This window comes from Coenobita brevimanus, chromosome 95 (genome assembly GCF_032717465.1).
Source record: "Coenobita brevimanus isolate Jiangsu-jjx chromosome 95, ASM3271746v2, whole genome shotgun sequence".
Classification (NCBI taxonomy): Eukaryota; Metazoa; Arthropoda; class Malacostraca; order Decapoda; family Coenobitidae; genus Coenobita; species Coenobita brevimanus.
The window spans coordinates 17244907-17268349 of NC_137048.1; positions in this window are offsets into that span (position 1 = coordinate 17244907).

Below are 23443 nucleotides of genomic sequence, written 5' to 3' on the forward strand. Positions count from 1 at the left end.
AATTTATGTTTATGTATGCCTTGACTAATTATCTGACGTAGCTCATGAACTGGGAGTAAGTCAATTGTGATCTTGCCATCACCAGCATTCGAAATTCCTTGCATAAGTGCCCTGAAACGATCTCTAGTGTTGTCTAACTGTAGTAGAATCGTGTCAATATGTTCTGTGATGATGGAGAAGTGTTGGAAAAGTGTAATGTTTCCTTCCATTTCATTTATTTTATCTACACTCTCGAGAGCTATGTTTTCTGCCTTTTTCAGATTTTTCACAATTGTCTTCATTGCTGAGTTCTGTCCTGTGATGAATTTATCTTGGTATGTTAGTATCTGAGCTATTTTATTAAATTTGTTGTTTATTTCTTTAAGGTCATCCTCTGTAGCCAATCCAAAGATGTTCCCAAGAACTGCGCCACCCAGGTCGAACAAACCGCGCTTTTGGCGAGTATGTATGATGTTGTTCCTGTCGCTCAGTACCTCCGTTCCATAAGATGGGAGATCTTGGATCATGATGAGCATAGTTGACTTTGCCTGTTCTAGTTTCCATTTCGCTAACTTTACCATTTCATTCACTTCCTTTGTGTTATGTGCTTGTGAAACATAATTTCCTATCATGAAGTCCAGAGTTCGCATTGGCTTCGCAAGATTGTCTAGATAAGTAGGTAATTCATACAAGTAATCTAGACTTATTTCAGTACTCATGACGTCCTTAACGATTGTAGTTGTGGCCGTTGGAGCTATGAGGCATCCTTGTCGTACCATGTGTTGGGGGTCTCAGTGCGCATATCCTCTTGCTATGTAGAGGAGAATCTATAGCATAAGTTCCTTCATCGTAACCTACCAAAAAAAAAAAAAAAACTATTAATTTCCTAATATGGTCATGCTGTGGTCGATGATAGTGATGATGTGCGTTACGGTTGATTGCTATTTCATTTATAGAAGGAGTTTAAATCGATATTTAATTCTCGTAAATGATGTATATACTGTAGATTTTATTGGAACAGTTGCACCTATGTTCGATTGTTTGGTATATGACCTTAATTTCTTTTTGTAATCATTGTCGTTTCTTGCTTGGTTTCTTGAGGTACGTTCGCCTGTTCGGTTGTATCCGAGGCTGAATAATTATTGGATAATTCCCTTGAAACTCGTTTTAAATGGTCAATATGAACTTGTTTCTCTTCGCCACTTGACAGTGACTTAATTAAAACTTTGTTTGCTCTTATGTTAATTCCTCTGTATGGGCCCTCAAATTTTGGGGATAATTTATTGTCTCTCGTATGAATGATACCGTAAACAATGTCTCCTAAGCTGATAGGTGAATCTCTTGCCTTCTTGTTAAATGCCCCCGTCATTTCTTCCTTGGACATCGTTAATTGTTTTTTTACTCTTTTGTGAATGTCCTGGAATTCACATAAACGGAGTTTAGAGTAATCATCGTAATTGAATATGGGCATACTGTCACCTTCTAGGAGCTCATATGGTAGTTTTTTATCTGTTCCATATATAATGAAATGTGGTGTGTCACCTATGGATTTATTTATAGATCCATTAATTGAGGCTTCTACTCTGGGAATCCAATCATCCCAGCTTGCATAATTTTCACTGGGAATGTGTCGTAGCACATCTAATACTTTTTTATTTTGTCTCTCAACTAACCCATTAGATGCTGGGTGATAGGCTAAAACGTTAACCTTTTTGATGTTGTATTGTTTACATATTTCTTGTAAGATCTCAGAATTAAATTCTCCTCCATTATCACTTAATAGTACCTTTGGGGTAGAAAAGCGACATATTACATTATCTGTTATTGCCTCTGCTACTGTCTCTGCTGTCTTATCTTTAATTGGAGCTAAAATGACATAACGGGAAAAATGATCCGTTGCTACGAATAAGTATAGGTTATTATTGTATGATAAGGGCATCTTGAGTAAATCAACCGCGACAACGTCCCATGGTTGATGTGGTACAGGGTAATTACCCATTAGTGCAGGTGTGATTGGGTATCCTTTGTGTTTCTCACATGATTCGCATCTGTCTATATGATTGTTTATATCTTTTCGTAATGAAGGCCAGTAATATAACAGTTGGGCTTGGTTGAATGTCTTATCCTTTCCAGGATGTCCTGCATGTGGGCTATCGTGTATCGTTCGTAATACTTGGGGTATCATGTCATTAAGTACTACCAACTGGTTAGTATTTCTTTGGCATTTGGTTGTTTAGAGTTAATCTTGTATAATGTATTATTGACCATTGTGAATTGTTCGAGTGGGACATGCAGTTTGGGTAATTGTATGTCATCTCTGCTTTCTAACTTGTATATAACTTTAGGCCATATTGGGTCAAGTCTTTGTGCCTTTGCGATATCATCGTGGTTTGGGATATTTCCTTTGAGATCTAATGCCGCGACCTGAATAGTGTTCGGGTTCCTAGATAATGCCTCAGCTACTATGTTCATTTTACCTTGTATATAATGAATTTGTACATTGTAGTTTTCAACTGTACATTTCCATCTTGCTCTCCTCCCAGAAAGGAGTTTTTCTTTAAACATACCCACCAGTGGTTTATGGTCGGTGAATAAGTGGATTTCGTAACCATATACCAAATCTCGAAACTTTTGTAATGCAAAAACCACTGCAAGTGCCTCTAAGTCTGTAGTGCAGTAATTTTTCTCTGCACCTCTTGTTTGTCTGCTGCCAAATGCAATTGGTTGATTTTTTCCTCTTTTATCTTCCTGCATCAGTACAGCCCCTAATCCTTTAACTGATGCGTCTGTACAAATAAGAAATGATTTTGTGTAATCTGGATATGCTAAACAAGGTGCATTTGTTAGTTTAATTTGTAGATTGTTAAATGCCCTTTTTTGTTCTTCTTCCCATTGGAATACAGCATCTTTTTTGAGTAGTTGGAATAGAGGAAAGGCTATATGAGAGAACTGTGGTACGAATGATCTATAGTACCCAGCCAGACCTAAAAATTGTCTAACTTCGTCAATCGTAGTGGGTTCAGGAAAATCTCTCACTGCCTGTATTTTGTCATCAGTGGTGTGAATACCATTAGAACTTAATTTGTGGCCTAAGAAATTTATTTCCTTAAAGCAAAATTTGCATTTAGAAAGTTTAATTTTTAAACCAGCATCACTAAGCTTTTGTAAGAGTAAGCCTAATTTCCTGAGATGATACTTATTCTTCGTTGCGATTATAATATCGTCAAGATAAACAAATATTCCTTGTCCTAAAATTCCGGACAATACGTAATTCATAAGACGCTGGAATGTGCCTGGGGCTGTCCTCAGTCCCATTGGCATTCTTGTACATTGATAATGGCCTGTTTGTGGAAAAGGCAGTGTATTTACGTGACTCCTCCGAAACCGGAGTCTGATAATAGCCGTTTAGGAGATCAATGGTTGAGAATATGTTATTCTCAGGACCAATATTCTGTAGAACGTCGCTTAGCAATGGCATGGGAAATCTGTCTGGGATTGTGTGATTATTTAGTTTACGGTAATCTACTACCGCACGCATTTCCCCAGTCTCTTCGGAGGCGTGGGTTCGAATCCCACCGCTGCCACGTGTGTTACACTGTGGTTGGAAAGTTCCAGAAACCTGTGTGTGAGTATGTGTGTATGTCACTAGGCTTTGTTCCCCTGCTATCTCGCTGACAAACTACCTGCATCATCTCCTGACATTGCTACTTCCTAATCTGTCGTCAGCTTTTCCTCAGTTAACTTGCAAGATCATTTCCCTTTCCCAGGCTCGCATAGAGCTGTCTATCTGTCTATTTATCTATCTATCTATTATGAATTGTAAATATAATATGGACTCATAACAGCTTGACCTCTCTGTTACAAGTAATTCTTCTGCTTATGCTCTTAATCTTTTCTCTCTTTTGGGATCCTCCAACCACAACCTTAGAACCATAACCTTTCCTATCGCTCCAGTAGGGCCTGTGGACCCTCCCAAGTAATGGCAGCCGTGGCTCTTTGGAGCTGCTGTATCGGAGGCCCTCTGGCAGTACTTCTTTGATTTTCTCTGGAATGATTATTGCTTCCAAGGCCGGGAGCCATTTGAGTGTGCCTTGCACATTACGGAGGTTATACGGAAGTTATTCTATCAGGCATGGAAGCATACAATCCATTCTCATATCCTGTGACTAAAGCAAAAAGTATTTGGTTTAATAACGCTTGTTCTAATGCTGTTCACAACAAGGAAGAGGCCAAAAAAAGGTACCAGAGCCAACAAACTCCTGAATCTCATCTGTTTTATGTTTCTGCCCAGAATCATGCTAAGTTTGTTCTTTGCTTTGCTAAAAATATTTTCATTCGTACTAAGTTCTCTGAACTCTCCAACTCGAATTCTTCCCTCTCCTTTTGGCGTCATGCCAAAAACCTTTCTAGCAACTTTACCTCTTCATCCGTCCCTCCTCTTTTCCACTGTGATGGCTTTCTAGCCATTTCTTCTAAAGATAACTGATTGCTCAGATTTTCTCCTCCCATTCCACTTTATATGATTCAGGTGCAGTTCCTCCATCACCTCCCCTCCTCTGACTTTAATATTTAATTTGCTGTATTTTCTGCCATCACTGGCCTCAGTATGAACAAAGCATATGGGCCTGACGGGGTCTCTCTTATTTTTCTCAAGAACTGTGCTTTTGTGGATATACTTTGCCTATGTAAACTCTTTCGTCTTTGTCAACTTGTACCATTCCTTCTTGCTCGAAGCTTGCTCGCATTCAGCTTGTTTGACTATTCCCAGCCCTCCAGCTATCACGGAACTGCTCTAACATCGTATACTTCAAAAGTTTTTGAGTCTATTCTTAACAAAATAATTTTAAAACATCTTTCCTATCACAACCTTATCTCTGATCGTTAGTAAGGGTTACGTCAGGGGCGCTCCACTGGCGATCTTCTCCCCTACCTCTCAGATTGCTGGTCATCCTAATTTGGGACTTTGCAGAAAGCTTCGACGTTGCACTTGACATCTCAAAGACTTTCTACCGAGTCTGAGATAAATCTTTAATTTCCAAGCTGCCTTCTTATGGTTTCTGTCCTGCTATCTGTGCCTTTATTTCTAGCATCCTTTCTGGTCATTCAATAGCTTCTGTTGCAGACGGCCACCGTCCTTCTAGAGGTATCAAGAGTGGTGTCCTCAGGGCACTGTCCTAGTACCAACTTTTCCCCTTCTATTCATCAGTGAACCTCTAAGTTGTACATCTAACCCTATCCATTCATATGCTGATGGCTCCACCCTTTACCTTTCCATTCGCTTCCTACAATCTTCCATCTCAGTTGTTAGTTCACCCAACAAAGCATGAGGCTATGGCACACCTATGTCTGACTTGGCTCATATCTCTGACTGTGGTAGAAATAATCTTGTTTTTAATGTGTCTGCAACGTGGACAGTCAGAGAACTGAGGAGGTGAAGGAGTGCTGTGATGTCGATATGGATGTGCTGGAAAGCACTGAGATAAGTATCTTGAAAAAGTTTAGTTATGTGGAGAGAATATTGGTGGGAGAGAGGGAGACCGAGAACAAGATGGAGGGCTTGGTTGGAGAGGTATATAAGGAAGGGATTCGTGCGTTTGCAGTCTATGTCAGAGAACAGGATGACGTGGAAGTGATTCGTCTATGTCCAGCCCTTCCGGTATTAAGGCGTCTAGGTACAGATAGATAGACAAATGAACAGATTGATATAAACGAAATGACTGAGTATTAAGAAATTCACTGCTATGACGTCCTGAATTCCAAAAACGTTCTTAAATTATGCAGTGCACAGCTTGAGCAATACTGTGTTTCCTTGTGTAAAATTTCTAAAACCTTTTGGTTAGGCTCATGGATTTTGTGGGTAGCTGTGTCACCTTTGCATTTAATGTGTATACTCTTAACAACTGATAGCATTTCTAACATGACATCTGCTGGATAATCTTTGAAATTTCTGTTCCATATATCTATTGACGAATTGCAGTGGCAATATAATCGTAACAACTTGCATTATTAATGCGTCACGAAACATGTTGTTCGGGACATCAAGTGAAGTTGGCTCTGCATCACTTTAGCTAGTTTAGCTTCGGTTCTGAAACATCTTCGATCAGGCTTGCTAATAGACTTTTGGCTGTGATAGTACAGGGGACTTAAATCCTAACCTCCATTAACCAGTTATATCAGTAGCCTCAGGCTATGAGACACTCAACTACCTGGTATAGCCTTGAACTTGTCTGCACGTCAATCATTCCAGTTATTTATGTAAATATCCCAGCAGATCTCCCAAGACACAACTGCAGTTTATTCTTTGGAAGGAAACTTAAAACTCTTTTTCTTCAGATCAGCACAATACTGCCTAAAGGAGGGAGAAAATGACTGAAGACGTAAATTAACTGAACTATGCTGCTTGCTTTTAAAAGGATTTGTTTTTAATACCTAGAGTGAAATGACACAGTGCTTGAAATTATGAACGAATGACATACATAATTTTACTATCGAATATCATAGTATGATGTGTATCCCATTGCTGAATAACCGAGTTTCATTTTATTCAAATATTACTTGGGATGGAGCAGCATAATTTTTAATCCTCTGATTACTTATTCAACAACAACAACAACAAAAATTATTTACCTCTTATTGTTCCCATCCCTCTCATTTCTTTCCCTGTCATGTTTATTTCTATTTCCACAACAGTCATGCTTATTTCTGCCAACATAATTTGTTACTGCCTAACCACTCCTTAACCTCAGACGTGCCATTCCAGCACATTCACCTGTTTTATTTCCATACACTAGTCCTCACCGTCAATTTAAACACATTCTATTTATCCATAACCACTGACTTTTTCAACATAGCTTACTGATTCCACACTCAACGCAGCCTTGATGAATCACGGCTGTCTCCTCACACTTCTTACTTTACAACTCAGAAACATTTTAAAAGGCCTCTGCAATGATAATCTCCCTTTGCCTGTTAGTCTGTCCCTCATGCATACTTACAACCTTCCACATTCTACTCTTCTCGCCTCTGTCAATTTGTGAATCATTATTTGTAGCTACCAATCATTATTCAGTTTACCCCCCTCTCAATCCGTCTGTCTATTTATCTATCTACTTATCTTTGGTCTGTCTATCTGTCCATCTATCTGGTTGTCTGTTTATCTCTCTGTGTATATCTGTGTATCTGTATAACTATATCTGTCTATATCCAAATTACCTGTGTGTACGTTTTATTGTCTACCTTTGAATTACTGTGTATCTGTGTTTCTATCTATCTGTTTATCTCTCTCTGTTTATCTGTCTATATGTCTATATATCTGTCCACCTGTCTATCATCCTGAGGCGAGATGGAATGGCTGAGTCAGATAAGGTCCTACTGTATCATCTTTCTTCCTCCAGACACAGCTAACCAGATGCTTTGAAGTGAAAGTTAGCTTAGTGAGACCGATGACTCGATTTTATGTGCATAATATCGTGTGGCACTAAGATGAAGATAATAACAGGGATATCCCGACTATGTGATTAAGAGTTTTGTTTAATATTTAGAATATTTACATGATTACATGCATTCAGTGTAATCATGTATGCAACAAATATGGGAAGTGAATTTCACTATAACCCCAATGAAACATCACTAAAATTTTAATAGCCAATATATACTGTATGATGTCTTAGACTATTGATCACAGTATGAACACTAGTTCCCAGTTACGATAGCTCAGGTCTGGTATAATCTTTTGCGTATAGACATACAGTATGAACTAAGTAACGCATTACGGTAAACTTAGGTATTGTAACTCACTAAAGTACTGAAAGGGTACAAACTCAGGTCAATTTACATTCTGAACTCTACAGAACCTTGGAAGTGAAACAGACAATCCAGTCGTTTGACATCTTTCGCTAAAAAACACAGGAAAAACAAAAGAAAACACTTCATCATTCGCTGATTTCTTACCGTACACTAACTCACTCTTCATAGAAGTACCGTTTATATACCATTATGAAACATTCTAGAAATTTCCACTGTCATAAAAGGACTTTGTAGTTACTTGTAGAGAAGTTATATATATATATTAGACTTGTGGACGAGCGGTTGTTATACTTGAGTAGCTTTGTAAGTAGATAATCTTCTTTCCCATTTGTCATGTAGTGACAGGAGAGGTAAAGAATAGTATGGGACTATTTTTATTTGTCTTGGAAATATTAACAAGTCTCTCACTCACGAGTGGGTATGAGCAGAGTCCCTGTCTCCCTGTCTCGCTCTCTCTCTCTCTCTCTCTCAAGTTGCTAAGCCCTTCTCCCTGCGACTGTCTGTTCTATGACTAGCTTCTTTCTGAGCTCTCTTTCCTAAATTCTGGTGAAACAGGAGACGTATCACGTGTGTTCCCTGTGATTGGAAAGTTCTAGAAGCCTGTGTGTGAGTATGTTTGTATGTGTGTGTATGGTCAACAAAGCTTTGTTCACCGGTGAATTGCTGACAACTAACTGCATCATCTCCTTACTGGCTACTTCGTAATCTGTCGTCAGCTTTTCCTCAGTGTAACTTGCAAGATCATTTCCCATTCCCAGGCTCGCATAGAGCTGTCTATCTATCTATTTATCTATCTATTTATTATGATTTGTAATTATAATATGGAGTCCTAACATATGCTCGGTCACGCGAAAATGGCGTACCATCGACAGTTAATAGTCACAACATATTAATACATATTATATACACATTATAATGAACTTATAAGCTAATTAAGTGAAATACATAATATTGTAAAAGTAACATAACTGTATGAATATTGTATACATATAATATTCATAGTAAATAGCAATTATTCAGTAATATTACATTTTAAACAAGTTGTATACATTTTGTGAGATGTGTATGTATAACAGACATACGCATATAATTGTGCAATGGTAATACTGCTAGGTTATACATTACATATTGAGTTATCACTTTAGTAATGTCTAATATTTCACCTAACTTGTATGATGATACTGGTAATACAGAATTGTGCTATAGTTGTAAGACTTATAATATTGTACTAACATTGTGGTAATACATATTTGTAACATTTTATGAATTGTTACAAAATATTGTGGTAATGCATAATTGTGTTGGCCTTATAATTGTAGCTAAAGTTACATAAAAGTTACATCTTGTTAATGCAACTGTTACATAAGTGTCTTGGCCTTATAATTGTAGTTAAAGTTACATAAAAGTTACATCTTGTTAATGCAACTGTTAATTGGCAAAGTGTAACATAATGCAATCGTTTGTCGTTACATAATTGTTACATATCGGTTGTAGTTACATAATTGTAGTTAAAGTTACATAAAAGTTACATCTTGTTAATGCAACTGTTACATAAATGGTACATATTGTTTGTAGTTACATAATTGTAGCAAGTGTAACATAATGCAATCGTTTGTCGTTACATAATTGTTACATATCGTGTGTAGTTACATAATTGTAATAAGTGTAACATAATGCAATTGTTTGTCGTTACCTAATTATAATATGGAATTACATATCGTTTGTAGTTACATAATTGTAGCAAGTGTAACATAATGCAATTGTTTGTCGTTACATAATTGTAATAATTGCAGTCCTGACATATGAATCTGGTCATGCTGCGGTCGATGATAGTGATGATGTGACATACCACTGGCTCGTGGAGACAACAATTTGCTTTTTTGTTTGTAGTTTATGTGGTATTTTGGCATATGTAGTAACACTTACACTTATTTTCATTTGTTTGTTATGTGATCTTACTCTATTTCTCTCTTTTTTCTTTCTTACTTTTTCTTTCTTTCTTTCTTTCTTTTTTGTATGTATTGATTATCTATAGTTTGTTTTTCTTCGTTTGTCTACGTTTTTTCGGTGTTGCTCGAGGTTGCATAATTGCTGGCTAATTTCCTTGGGATACTTTTTTAAAGTTTAGTTTATATTGCACAGGTATTACTGAAAATGATATGATATAGCCTCATATTTTGTTATTTTATATAAAAAAATATATACACTATATACAGTATTAACTATATACACTGACTTGTTGTTCACTTGTACCTATCGTGGGTAATATGTGTGTCAGTACTGTGTGGAAATCATTGTCTTCACGATTGTGTTGAAGATGTTCACTCTTGCTAACGTCATTTGTGTTGGCCATTTTTTTTCTCTAGATTACCTTGTAACTTAATTTATATGTTTCCACTAGGTAGTTTTAATTAATAAATGTTTAATACGGTTCTTTTAATCGCTCACTGAGTACCTGTGATGGTATATTTTCTTTATTACTTTGTAGATGTAATAATGTATAGTTGTATATATGAAACACGTATTTTATGTAGGTATAAATGGTAACACTCTTTGGTAGTAAAGAAATGTTATAATAAATGAATGAACATATACAGTGTGGAATATTTATTGTTGGTGATTATTTAGTGTTTGAGTTATGCAGATAACTGTAGTAAGTATGTGTATTTAAGCTGTAACTATACAGCACGTTTTATATGTTTGTGCAGTAGCTTATTGTCTATCACTGTGTATTGTATAAATGAAGTAACTATGTAACTCACTAATTTTTACTGCGGTGGGAATGGTGTGAGAGGTGGTGCAGGTGGTGTGTTGACCGACGTGGCGTATTTTCAGCAAGCACGCATGATGACGTCGACTTCCCACACTGGTAGCTGTGGTGGGTGAATGAGTAGCGATGAGTAACTTGAGTGAAGACGAGTGAGTAAAATGAGTTGTGAATATGGACTTGGTATTTGCTTCGTCGTCTTGACCTCTTCACTCGTGCGTGAGCGGTGGAGGTTGGGTGGATGTAGCAGAGAGAGGAGGGTGAGGTCTGGTGGTTATGAGTTATGAGTTGTGTCTCACTCTTCGTTTGTTTGTTCCGTTTTTCTTTGTCGATGTTTTCTCGGTCCTTTTCTATTGTGATTTACTCGTTGTGGGATGAAGACTGCCGCTACTTGTAGGTGCGTGTAGAAGATTATACAGACGACTTGTAGAGTTGTTACTTGTAGTTGATTGTAGATGGTTGTAGTTCGTTGGTTCGTCGTAGAAATTTCAAGATTGTTTGTATCAGTACTTTGTTAAACTACTTGCAAGGCGTCCTGTGACCTCTTCACCTCTACATCAGCGTGATGATCGGGGAGACGGAGGGGGGGTTAGAGAGAACTGTCAGGAGCTATTTGTGAGTTGTTGGTTGTGAGAGGTATTCTTGTTTTCAATCTTGATATTTTGTAGGAATTCAATGTTGATTCGTAGACGAGGTTCGTATACGTTCGCTGCTACCAAATGTCATAAAAAGTCTTTGTAACTCCTTTGTGGTTACTTGTAGTGGAGTTATATATATATATATTAGACTTGTGGACGAGCGGTTGTTTTACTTGAGTAGCTTTGTAAGTAGATAATCTTTCCCATTTGTCATGTAGTGACAGGAGAGGTAAAGAATAGTATGGGACTATTTTTATTTGTCTTGGAAATATTAACAAGTCTCTCACTCACGAGTGGGTATGAGCAGAGTCCCTGTCTCCCTGTCTCGCTCTCTCTCTCTCTCTCTCTCTCTCTCAAGTTGCTAAGCCCTTCTCCCTGCGACCTGTCTGTTCTATGGCTAGCTTCCTTCTGAGCTCTCTTTCCTAAATTCTGGTGAAACAGGAGACGTATCACGTGTGTTCCCTGTGATTGGAAAGTTCTAGAAGCCTGTGTGTGAGTATGTGTGTATGTGTGTGTATGGTCAACAAAGCTTTGTTCACCGGTGAATTGCTGACAACTAACTGCATCATCTCCTTACTGGCTACTTCGTAATCTGTCGTCAGCTTTTCCTCAGTGTAACTTGCAAGATCATTTCCCATTCCCAGGCTCGCATAGAGCTGTCTATCTATCTATTTATCTATCTATTTATTATGATTTGTAATTATAATATGGAGTCCTAACACCACTACGATCTACAAACTTCCCTTTTTTTTTTTCTTTTTTTTTTCAATAGCCTTCCATGACCTTCCATTTATTCTCTTCGGTAATAAAACATTTTGAGACCTTCGTGAAATTTCTTATTTCTTTCGGTCTTGTATTTTGTAGAACGTTTAAACTCTTTTTCTATTATTTTTCTATCTCGTAACATTCTTAACAGAATTTAATTATTTTAATGAGTTGCGTTCTTAGTGTTCCTCTCATTCGAATTTTTAATTATTTCCAAATGAGGGGGTAACCCCCCCCCACAGTGTGCACGGCCTTGGGCAGACACGTCTCCTGAGTAGCATAAAATAAGTAATAAACCCTAGCCAACCGTCGGATATAAATGCTTGTAGAGCATGTCCTGTTGGAGCATTTTAACTGAACTTACTAGCCATTCATCTGTACGTTAGATGGTGACCAGCTAACGTAGTGTATGGTTTCCGGCATTACAGAAACCATTTGGTTTGTCAATCAGTGTAGAGTCCTCTGGAGGTAACATGTCAACGACTAAATTAATGGTATGTGCTCCCACTGATTTGATGCACCCCTACCTACCTGGTATTTTTCTTCATCAATAAAAACAGAAGATATGTATCACTGAACAGGAGTTACATTGTATCTGCAAACGTAGCGACACATTCTTTTCAATATTACGAGCTATTTGTATGTTATTCCTTTGCGAGGAAACTAAATGAATGTACTTCAGTGTATGTAAATCCACCGTAAACATACCAAGTGCACATTTTCAGGCATTAAGTGAAGCAGCCCGAACGGCAGCATTGTACAGTAAGGAGGTCGTGAATCGCGGGAACACAGTTCACTGTTTCATTTTATGCGACAGTGTTACTAAAGCGGTAACATTACAGGTGATGAATAAATGCTTCTGAATACGTTTTTTTCCCCACCGTTTACCTGCGTCATGCCGACGTAAGTGTCAGACGACATAACTATCGTACCGTCAATCGGAATAACAGATGATTCAATCAGACTACATTGTTGATGGCCATATATTGTCCTTATTTAAATAATTGCAAACAAAGTAACTCATTGCTAAAATCCGGGAGCCTTAGGTCTTTACAGACCTTTACAATTATTTAGCTCATTCATGTCAGTTCAGACCCGTGGAAGTCTCTCATATAGCCAAATGTTCCATTATGCACTTTTTGGTATTTCCGCCATGTATATATCCGTTCACAGCAGTGCAGGCTCATTTCGGTTAGTTCATGTGTGCTCGGGCCAATTCGGCCTTTTATCCATCTGACCTTTGGGGTTTGGCAGTGGCGTTTTAAATACTGTAGTATGGCGTGAGACTGAGTGGCAGAGATTAGTCGTCAAATCATGGTATAAGGATTAATAAATCGAGTTGGGTTCGGTATGTGAGGTCATTTCAGGGTCATTCAGGCCCAGTTAGGTTTATTCAGATCCATTTAAGACCATTCAGTCTTTCCACTTTAGGCCCATTCAGATCTTTCACACCTAATCCGGCGGGTTCAATCCATTTCAAATTTCGGTAATTTTTCATCCATTAATGAATATACTATTATTACAATAACTAGGCCTAAAACTGCCAACTCTCCATGTTGAACACTGAGTTGTAACAATGGATTAGCTTTAGAATACGATGCTAGTCATGAGGGAGCGCTATGCAAGGAACGCAGAGTCGTTGTATTGTCTTGTTCTCTCCTGAGCTTCGTGAAATAAGCTACAAAAGGACGAAAATCAGGGCCAAGTTAAGGTGAAGGAACTTTGGTTACATCAATTCAAGGCTATTCCGGCAACGTTAAGTTCATTCAGGGATATCATGTCCAATCAGATCCAGTCAGATCAGTTCAGGTACATTCAGTTTACCTTAAGTCAAGATGTTTAAAGATCAATCAGATCCTTTCCGGCAACTACGGATTCTCTTTAGACGATTTCATTCAGGGAGCTCCAGATCATTTAGGTCCATTCTCATCAGTTCAGGCCAGCTTAAAACCTCTCCATTCCACATCTGCCAGGTTTGACCCAAGAAGATCATGTCAGGTCTGTTTCATTTAGTTTTGGTTCCATTAACATTTCTCACGTGTTATGTCCGTCATGTCGCAGTTGTGCTCTTGTTAATTCTTTTGCATATACTGTCATTGCTTCATATGTATTATGCAAATTGCCACCCACTCATCATCCATCATCTAATTACAACCTCTGTGTCTCGCTGACTACGAGACTTCCCTTCTAAATTGATGCAATGACGTTCACTAGTTCAGGGAACTGTTTTTCATTTTCCCCCAACGTCCCAAGATAGCCATTTATCTCCCGTTTTATCATAGTATCTTGTTTGATTCTTTTCACTTACCTCCTTGTGTCGCTTTTCGGATCACTGTATCCCGTGGTTTCATCTTGATCACCAAAAATAAAGTGGAAAATTCCTTCACCAGTAGCTGCTTGTTAGTAAATTTAAATGGAACAAATGTTCCTTCATTTCTCTTTAAGACATGTTCCTTGTTACTAATCTCCAAACAGGTTTAAGGAATTGTCATTTCTAATCATCATTATATTATTGAATACAGTCTCTTGAAAAGTTAATATTTTTAATGGTGACGGAACATGATTCTAGCTTCCCGTTCCCGCTCTGACAGATCACACTAATAATATATACAGTAATGTTCAGGATACACTGCCTAGTCTTATCTGTCATTCTCTCTTCGCAGTATGTACAGTTCTGGACAGCAGAACCTGAGACAGTCACTGTGGAAGGTGCACATTCCTTTCCACCCTTCCAAGACGGCAAATGGTTGTTGATCACACTACCAGCACGGAGACTCAAGCCATTTAATAATCAAGCTATGATACTTTCGCGTCATTATGGACTCAGAAACTCTCTGTTTACTATAATGATATTAAAATAGTTTATCCATCCGTATTTTACATGATTTAGGATAACAGCACACACCACGAAATTATATGAATTTCTTTACTTTACTGAGATCTCAGTCTTGGTAGTAAGGGGTTCGTTCAGCCCGATTCACACGAGCAATGGATTCTTTCATAGAAGTAATAAAATGGTAAACATAAGTCACTGAGGTAACATGTTGCTGGAAATGTCTCTGTCACCTTCTATAAATAAATCGCTGTAGGAGCTATACTGTAGGTAACCTCTCCCTCTCCCCCCATCAACAGCCGGGCTGTTATGGATGATATAATGAGTGAAGCTGACACATGAGCTGCTAGATTAATACACAACTTTGCTATGCATTGTCCCCTTACATCAAGAGAAAGTATTCGTATGTCTAAAAACAGTCTAACAATATTTCTGATACGAAATGCTCCCAACAATATGCTTACAAAATGTTTCAACTAACAATATGCTTACAAAATGTTTCATCGAACTCAAGAACAGCTAGGTGTTCCAATGGTAAGAAGATAAAATTCACCTAGAAGGTAAAGGCTTTTTCTCGGAACCCTGTACAGTATCACAACTAGGTATGGGACACAAAACTACCGATCAGAGGTTGGATGTAAAAAATAACTTAATGTCTCCAAATATTATTGTTAGTTATAGGCACCGATAACAGTTAGCTAACAAATATTCTCTTTGGGCAAACATATATCGAGGAAAGGTAAGTCGGAGTTTCAAAGAAGCTCGTTTCCAAAGATTACTACTTAGAGACATAGCGGAAAAATTCACTTGGTCTTAAGTCAAGTCAACCTCCCTGTCATTGACAGCCTGCCGGTCGCTTGACGGATACCACAACTAACCAGCACCAGGGTTAATGTCTGACCCTCATTCCAACGCAGACTCTTATCTGAACAGTTCACCAATCCGGCTACGAGATTTCAAAATTTTAAAAGTAATTAGGAACTTGTGTATTTTATGATGATTTTATAAAAAGATCTTTTCATTTAAGTAGCACAAGAAGACCTATCATTATTAAATCGATAGGTTCATGACTTTCAGATTCGGGATGTTTCAACTGTGCACGGTATCATCTTTCGTAGCTCGTGGAATAGGGTTAGACTAAATAATCATAACATTCAGAAAGCTGACACTTTATATGACAGTTTGTGCCTTGGCAGTTTGGTTTTCATATTTAAGTATCCTCAACCTCTCAAAATGTTCTAAGATTATGTTTATGTGATTATATACTAAATGTATCTACATTACATTCTTTAGATTTTTGTCGTTAAAAACATATGCATCATAAATTTTATTAAAATATCGATTCAGCAGCCAGTCCAGCCACCTTACTTTTCATCCAGTGATTATGTGACCTGCATTTAGATAAGACGATCTGGTTTCAGATGATATCTCATATGTCAAACTCACTTCCATCATGTCATCCATTACACCACGATTGTTGGGCTGAAGCCAAAGTAAACCGTACGTATGGTAGTTCTTGTAGGAATACTTTTATAGAGGGTAGCAGCGTTATTTCTCACACTGTATTATCCCATGAACCCCTGCTTTCGTATTTTAACTACCATCATGATGGAATATATCACTTTGATGAGTCATCATCATTCCTAAAGCTCCAAGACTCACTAGTTGATGTAACAAATGTCACGGTCATTTCATACTTATGAGATGTATTATCCTAAAGAGTGTGAAATAAGATTGGGTAAATATTTAGCATATTCATTATAGAAAACAATGGCTGCTTCGCAGTCCATTTTGAGAAACAGAAGTCATTCCTCCATTATCCGTCATAATAGTGCCAAAGGCATGACCGGATACAGGCAACGTCCAGATACGGAGCAATATTCTCTACTGTACCCATACCCTACTTATACCAATACCCAATCTGTATGTACAGTACCCCTCCTAATATTGGCAGTGTTCTGTGGTCTTTCGGCTGTGTTTAGACATCAAAATACACATCGCAATATTCAGTATAATCCTAAACACTAAGAAAACAATGCATAAACAACAACAAAAAAAACAATATGCAAAACCTTACCAGTACGTACAGTACCCCTCTTAATTTTGGCAGTGTTCTGAGGTCTTTCGGATGTTTTTAGATTTCAAGACACACATTGCAGTAGTCATAATTACCCTAAGCACTAAGGAAACAGTGCATAATCAACAAACAGCAAACAAAAAACAAAACAATATGCACAGTATCCCTAGTAATTTTGGCAGAGTTATCGGTCCTTTGGCTGTTGTTAGACATCAAAACACACTTTGCAATATGCAATATAATCCAAAATGCTAAGAATGCAATGCATAAACAACAACAACAACAAAAACTAGCAATATGCACAGTATCCCTCCTATTTTGGGGAATGTTCTGCGGTCTTTCAGCTCTTCTTAGACATCAAAACACACACTGGAATAACTAATATAATCCCAGACACCAAGAAATTAATGCATAAACAATAACAATGATGAAAAAAAAAATGCACTTACCACCCAGTGAACGGCAGACAAGCGTCGTAACCTGCCAGGCTAAAGCAGGTGTACAGGTATCCCATGTGGTCTAGTGGTTGACACAGCCACCTAGCAAAGGTCAAAGAACTCCTCCTTCTCCTCCTCCACATGCTGAAGCCAGCTGATGGGCAGGGACGTGCAGTGAGGTGATGGAGTCTAACCCACTTCAGGACTCTCAGAAGACAGCCACAATCTCATGTATAATGGGAACACAATGGCTGTCGATGTGCTCGGTTGTGAGTTTGAGAGTGAAGACTATGGTCAGTCTGGTGGTAGTGGTTATGGTGGCGAGAAGATGGCACATGTGAGGGTGGCAGACTTGAAAAAGGAGATGATCTTCATCTGACGATAGGTGCGGCGATTTTGTCGGAGGATGAAAGCATCCCTGGCTATTCGCAGATCCATGGCCAGCTTGAGTGGCACCGACTCCCTGTTGCAATGAGTGTGCTCGGCACATTTGAATACCTGCTCAGTGCAGGTCCTCAGTGCACCAAGACGAGGGAGAGATGGGGTGGCCAAAGTCAGGGTCCTCATTCTCGTCCTCATCACTTTCCTCTGTCGGCCTCACAGAGACGGTAGTGGCGATCTCTTCATCAGACGTCTGATAACCTTGATTGCTGTCTTCGTCGTCCAATCAATCCCTCACGTTATCAATGTCCACATCCTTGCCTGCATTTCATGAAATAGTCCATCGTCAAATCCTTCAAAGTCGTGTACGGCCTCATATCCCTGAAGGAGACAAGAACAACCTCTTTCCAAGGTTTTGATGGAGACTTCTTTCCAACCATTGACCCAGTTGAAAACGGCAGACATGATGTAACACAACAGATTCTCCAAGGTCCGCTCCCATGTGTGTCGACCCCTTCCTCGTCTTCTAGCACCACCATCACCTCATTGAGGAACCTCTGATGGTAAAGTCACTTGGCTGCCATGATAACACCCTGGTCCATTGGTTGAATGATAGCAGTTGTTTTAGGTGGCAGAAACATGCACCTAATGTGGCCTTTATCAGCAACCAAATCCTTCTCTAACGGATGCACAGGGACTTTGTCGGGGATCAAGAGAGCCTTCACCTGGCCGCGAGGGATACCAAGTTCCTCTGTCTGATAAAGGATAATCTCCTTGACCAACTGTCTGTGGACCCAATCTCTGAAGATAATTGTGGTAAACCGTGCCTTCACAGAATGGTACCACACAACAGGCAGGCAATCCATCAACCCACGCAGACAACATGGCTGTTTTGCATGTCCAACAATAACAGGTTTGAGGTGGTGCATCCCATTAGCATTGGCACAGCACAACACTGAGACACATTGTTCTGACAGCTTCCGACCAGACACAGTTATTTTCTCTTCTGCCAGGGTGTTGGTGGACAAGGAGTGGAAGAAAGACCAGTTTCGTCAGCACTGTACACCTGACCAAGAGCAAGGCCATCCTTCTTGATCAGGCACTGCACTTTCTTGCGATATGGCTCAACATTCTCCACTGCCACATCCAAAGCCTCACCATGGACCTTAAGGGCAGTAAATCCATGTCAAAGTTTGATCCTGGAGAACCAACCTCTGATGCCTTGAAGTCGTGCACATTATGCAGGCGAGCAAATTTCTTGGCTGCAACCTTCAATTCGATCCCATGTATAAGCATGCCAGCACCCCGTTGTTGGTGGAACCAAACCAAAGTCGACTGGTCGATGCTAGTGTAGTGGGGCTGGGACATCACCTCCCGGTCACCTTATAGTTGTATCGCCTAATCCTTTCTGTATTGAGTCAGCTCGTCCCATGATTTCTTGATATCATACAAGGTTGAGTGGGGGAAGTCAAATTCATGCAGAATGCGTGAAGTTGGCCAGCCCATGCCAACCTTGCCTAATATCTCATGCTTCTTCAGAATCAAAACTATCCTCTTACATTTCTCAGGTGCTGGTGGGGCCATCATCACACACACATGAGAACACCATAGATGAGAATTAAGGCTGGCAGAATGTAGGGCACCACTACAAATGCAACAATGGAAGCTTCCATTGTTTAACCTCAGCCAAGCATGTCCACACACGAAGAGACTAAGGCTGGAACAGAGGCGCAGTAGTGCTTGAGAGTGTATGGCGTTGCCATATGTCTACCCACACTTGGCTATGAGCATGCAAGCAAAATGCGGCACACTGACCAATGAGTGCAAGGGTCCCTTTCGCATGCCCAGACAAATGTCCCAACGTGGCAAAAACACTGGGTCCCCGTACACCATGGGCCTAAGGAGTGGCTGAGTAATTTGAATTGTGATGTAACTTTGACCATTCATTAAGGGGGCAGATGGCCACGCATGGCCATGAATTTCCAATTAATTCGGGCCACTGGGGTGATTTCGACCATTCGGTAGGGATCATGCAGCCATTCTCGCTCAGATTGTGGGTTACGCTCTGTCGTCCTCACATGCTGCCAGAACATACTAGTGATCAGAGTGGCAGGGGGATTTCCACCATTTGGTAGGGAGCCATACGGCCATTCTCGCTCAACTTCTCTGCTTGTGGGTTACGTCTGTTTTTCTCACATGTTGCTGGTATGTTTCTTGTGATTGGAGTAGCCTGAGGATTTTGACCATATGGTATACAGCCATTTTTGCTCAGCTTGTGGGTTACACTCTATTACCCGTGCGTGGACAGAGAATCCGGTGAGCACCCAGCAGACTTCTTTAACTGTGTAGGCCAGCTGGGGTGGCTGGGGGATTTTGACCATACAGTAGGGATCCATACATCCATTATCACTCAGCTTGTGGGTAACTCTTTGTCTTCCTTGTGCGCTGTCAGTATGGTACCAGTGATTGGGGTGGTTGGGGGATTTTGACCATTTGATGGGACGCTGGATAGCGATTTTAACGCAGCTTGTGGGTTTTGGTCTATTACCCATACGTGGACAGAGAGATAGGTAAGCCATCAAATGGACTTCTCTGAATTTCTAGGTCAGCTGGCCTCTGAAGCTGAAACTTTTATGTCCGGTTATGGACAAATAAATTCATGATACAGGTATAATAGAGCCAAGGCCTAATGAATGGACACGGAGAATGGCTGGATAAGGACCGTCAATATAGTCGAGAGATTACTGTATCACAGTTTGACTATTAATCGACTCAATTCTATTTGTTTGGGGGACGAGCACAATGATCTACCATCAAATAAAGGTGAAAAGGATGCACCCTCCAGCTCCATTGTATCAGGGTCTTGTGTCTGAAATTATGTATACATTCAACACCCATAGTAGGTCTCTTGCAAGGCAAAGGCCTTGTTTTATGTTTTACCACTTTGCTGTTCTGTTCCATCCAATCACAACAAACCTCGGAATCTCATCTCGACATCTTGTTCTCTGTCCCAGTCTTCCTCTCACTCCATCTCTGGGTTGCCACTTATTTACCCTGGTTGCCAGTCTGTTATCTGCTAAGCTGAGGACATGACCTGACCACATCTCTCTCTCTCTCTCTCTCTCTCTCTCTCTCTCTCAAAAATTATAACTTATACTTTCTTGTTCCCTATCCAGGAAGCCCTCTTTTGTTTCTCCATGTGACACCAAACACAGTTCTTTCCATTCCTAATTGAGCCCGCCAGAGTTTACGGTCGAAGGATTTTGTTAGACTTCACGTTGCGATCCGTAAGTCAGAACAGGATGAGCACATTGATTACATAACCATATCTTTTAGTTTAACGGCAATTATTTACCTTTACTAAAGCACTTCCCCTGATTCGTATATTTTGCATGATTTCATTTTCATGAAGTGGGTCAATCTATTTATCTAAACTGTATATCTATCTGTCTGTCTATCTGTCTGTCATTCTATCTATCTATCTATATTGGAAGGAGGCCATTTAGAATATATGTTTTTTTTTTAACATATAGCGGTGACAGCATTGTTCAATTTACGAGTATAAGTGGTTTCTCAATGCTTCTGATGAAGATACAATGTTCGATGCCTTGAGTATTCAGTTTCCAAATTCCATTTTGATTTCTCGAGACGTCTTTGGACCGTCAGTAGGCCATCTTCAGCAGATGTTGCTTGGTGGAATTCTCTACCTGGATTGAAGGCTGGTGACAGTTGAGCCAGTATTTATGTCTCATTGCTGGATCAGGTATTGAAGGATGGCTGGCACTCAGCCAGTCCAAATACAGATTATACATGAGGGAACTCAATCAATCAAATGGTGTCCTGCAGTCTTCTGCTTGGTGGAAGAGAAAATTGTGGCAACTGCTGTATGCTTACAGTATGGTTGGTGTACTCTTGTAGATGTATATAGCTCCTGTTATTCTTAGCCTTGTCCTGTCAGGTTTTTTCTGCAGAATAATAGTTTAGTCTTCAAATTTTCGTGTGGTTAAGGCAAGACCATGATTTCTGCTTTTGGGGGTGTTGAATTGCACCGTCCTGTAGGGGAGCTGTTATCCTTTTGGAGAAGGTGTTTGTAGTGAAGACTATATCGAGAATTTAGGTGACTGCAGTCACCAGTGTTTCATATATACTGATATACTAGGTTCACATCTTGACTTGGCAGTGGGAGACGGCTGTTTCTCATGATAAGATTGGTGGTGCATCTTGTTTTGTAATGTATGATTAGCTTCAACTGTGCATCAGAATCCATGGATTTTACATTACTGTGTATTATATTCAACAGGGCCACCTCATCATTCTTGTATACAGATTACATAAAGTTGTTTGACAGAGGTCAGTATTGTGAGAAGCTTCTTGTTGTTGTAGTTGTTGGGCATAAATGTGTCCATTCGTTGTCTTATGATCTCCGATATTTCTTTCGGGGGTTATCCATTGTTGGAAAGGATCTGGGAAGCTCTTCTTGATTCAGTGTTAGTGGTAGTCCAAGAGGCACAGTGTGGAAAAGCTTTCCTAATAAAAGTTGATTACGCTGCATTGGTAAATATTCCCTTGCACCCTAGTTGGTGGCCTTTACATATACTTCATTGGAGAAGAAGTTGATCCCTTGGTAAGATCCATCATCAAGAAAGGAGAGTTTGCTGTTTATCTTCATTACATGTGTGAAATGAAGGTAAGAGAGTAGTTTCAGTATAGCTGTCATATGAAGAATGTCTTTTTCAGTTTGGGCATTGATTAAGAAGTCGCCCACATACCTTGCACATGCAGAAACCTTGACCTCAGGGTGTTGTGAAAATATTCCTTCTTCACTTGAGCCCATATAAAACTTGGCAAAAACGACTTCCAGTGTGGAACCCATGGCAACACCGTCAGTTTCCTCAGACATGCTTCTTCACTGGTGTATGACTAAGATAACAGCAGTCCTAATAAAATCAAGAGGAACCTGACCAATGACTTACAGGCGAAACTAAACTAAACTATTCGTCAGAACAACATGATTAATGGAACCCTTAAGCTCCCCATCATCAAAGGAGACCACACACACACACACACACACACACACACACACACACTATTTTTCTCTCATTTTTCCACTTCCTTCTTTTCTGCTTTTCTCCTTTCCTTTCCTCTTTCTGTTAGTTTTATCCCTCTCACATAATTATTCACTTTCGAGTCGCATCCAGTGTTTATAAAAGAGAGCAATGGAAGGAGAGAAAATTAAATCAAAGGGGAATAATACAAGGCGCGTCAATTTTTCAGTGAGATAATGTTTAAGACGCAAGCCTTCGTGCAACTGACAGAAGCGATAACTCTCTCTCTCTCTCTCTCTCTCTCTCTCTCTCTCTCTCTCTCTCTCTCTCTCTCTCCAGCTATGTTAGTGTACGATAATAATTTCTCTCTCTCTCTCTCTCTCTCTCTCTCTCTCTCTCTTTGTCTGTCTGTCTCTGTCTCTGTCTCTCTCTCTCTCTCTCTCTCTCTCTCTCTCTCTAAGTTTCCAGCTAAGTTAATGTCAGATAATAATCTCTCTCTCTCTCTCTCTCTCTCTTTAAACATGGTTTATTGCAGAGTTACATTTGGTGTTGTCAAGGACGTAAGAGTTACTTTCGAAATCTAAGCTAAAGCAACTATATTTGAATCTAGTGCTATCTATAGCTAACTGGTAGTAGAAAATTTACATATTGACGTACATATTATAATTATTGTTGTCGACACTAGTGCTACCTATAGCTAATAATTATTGTAGTC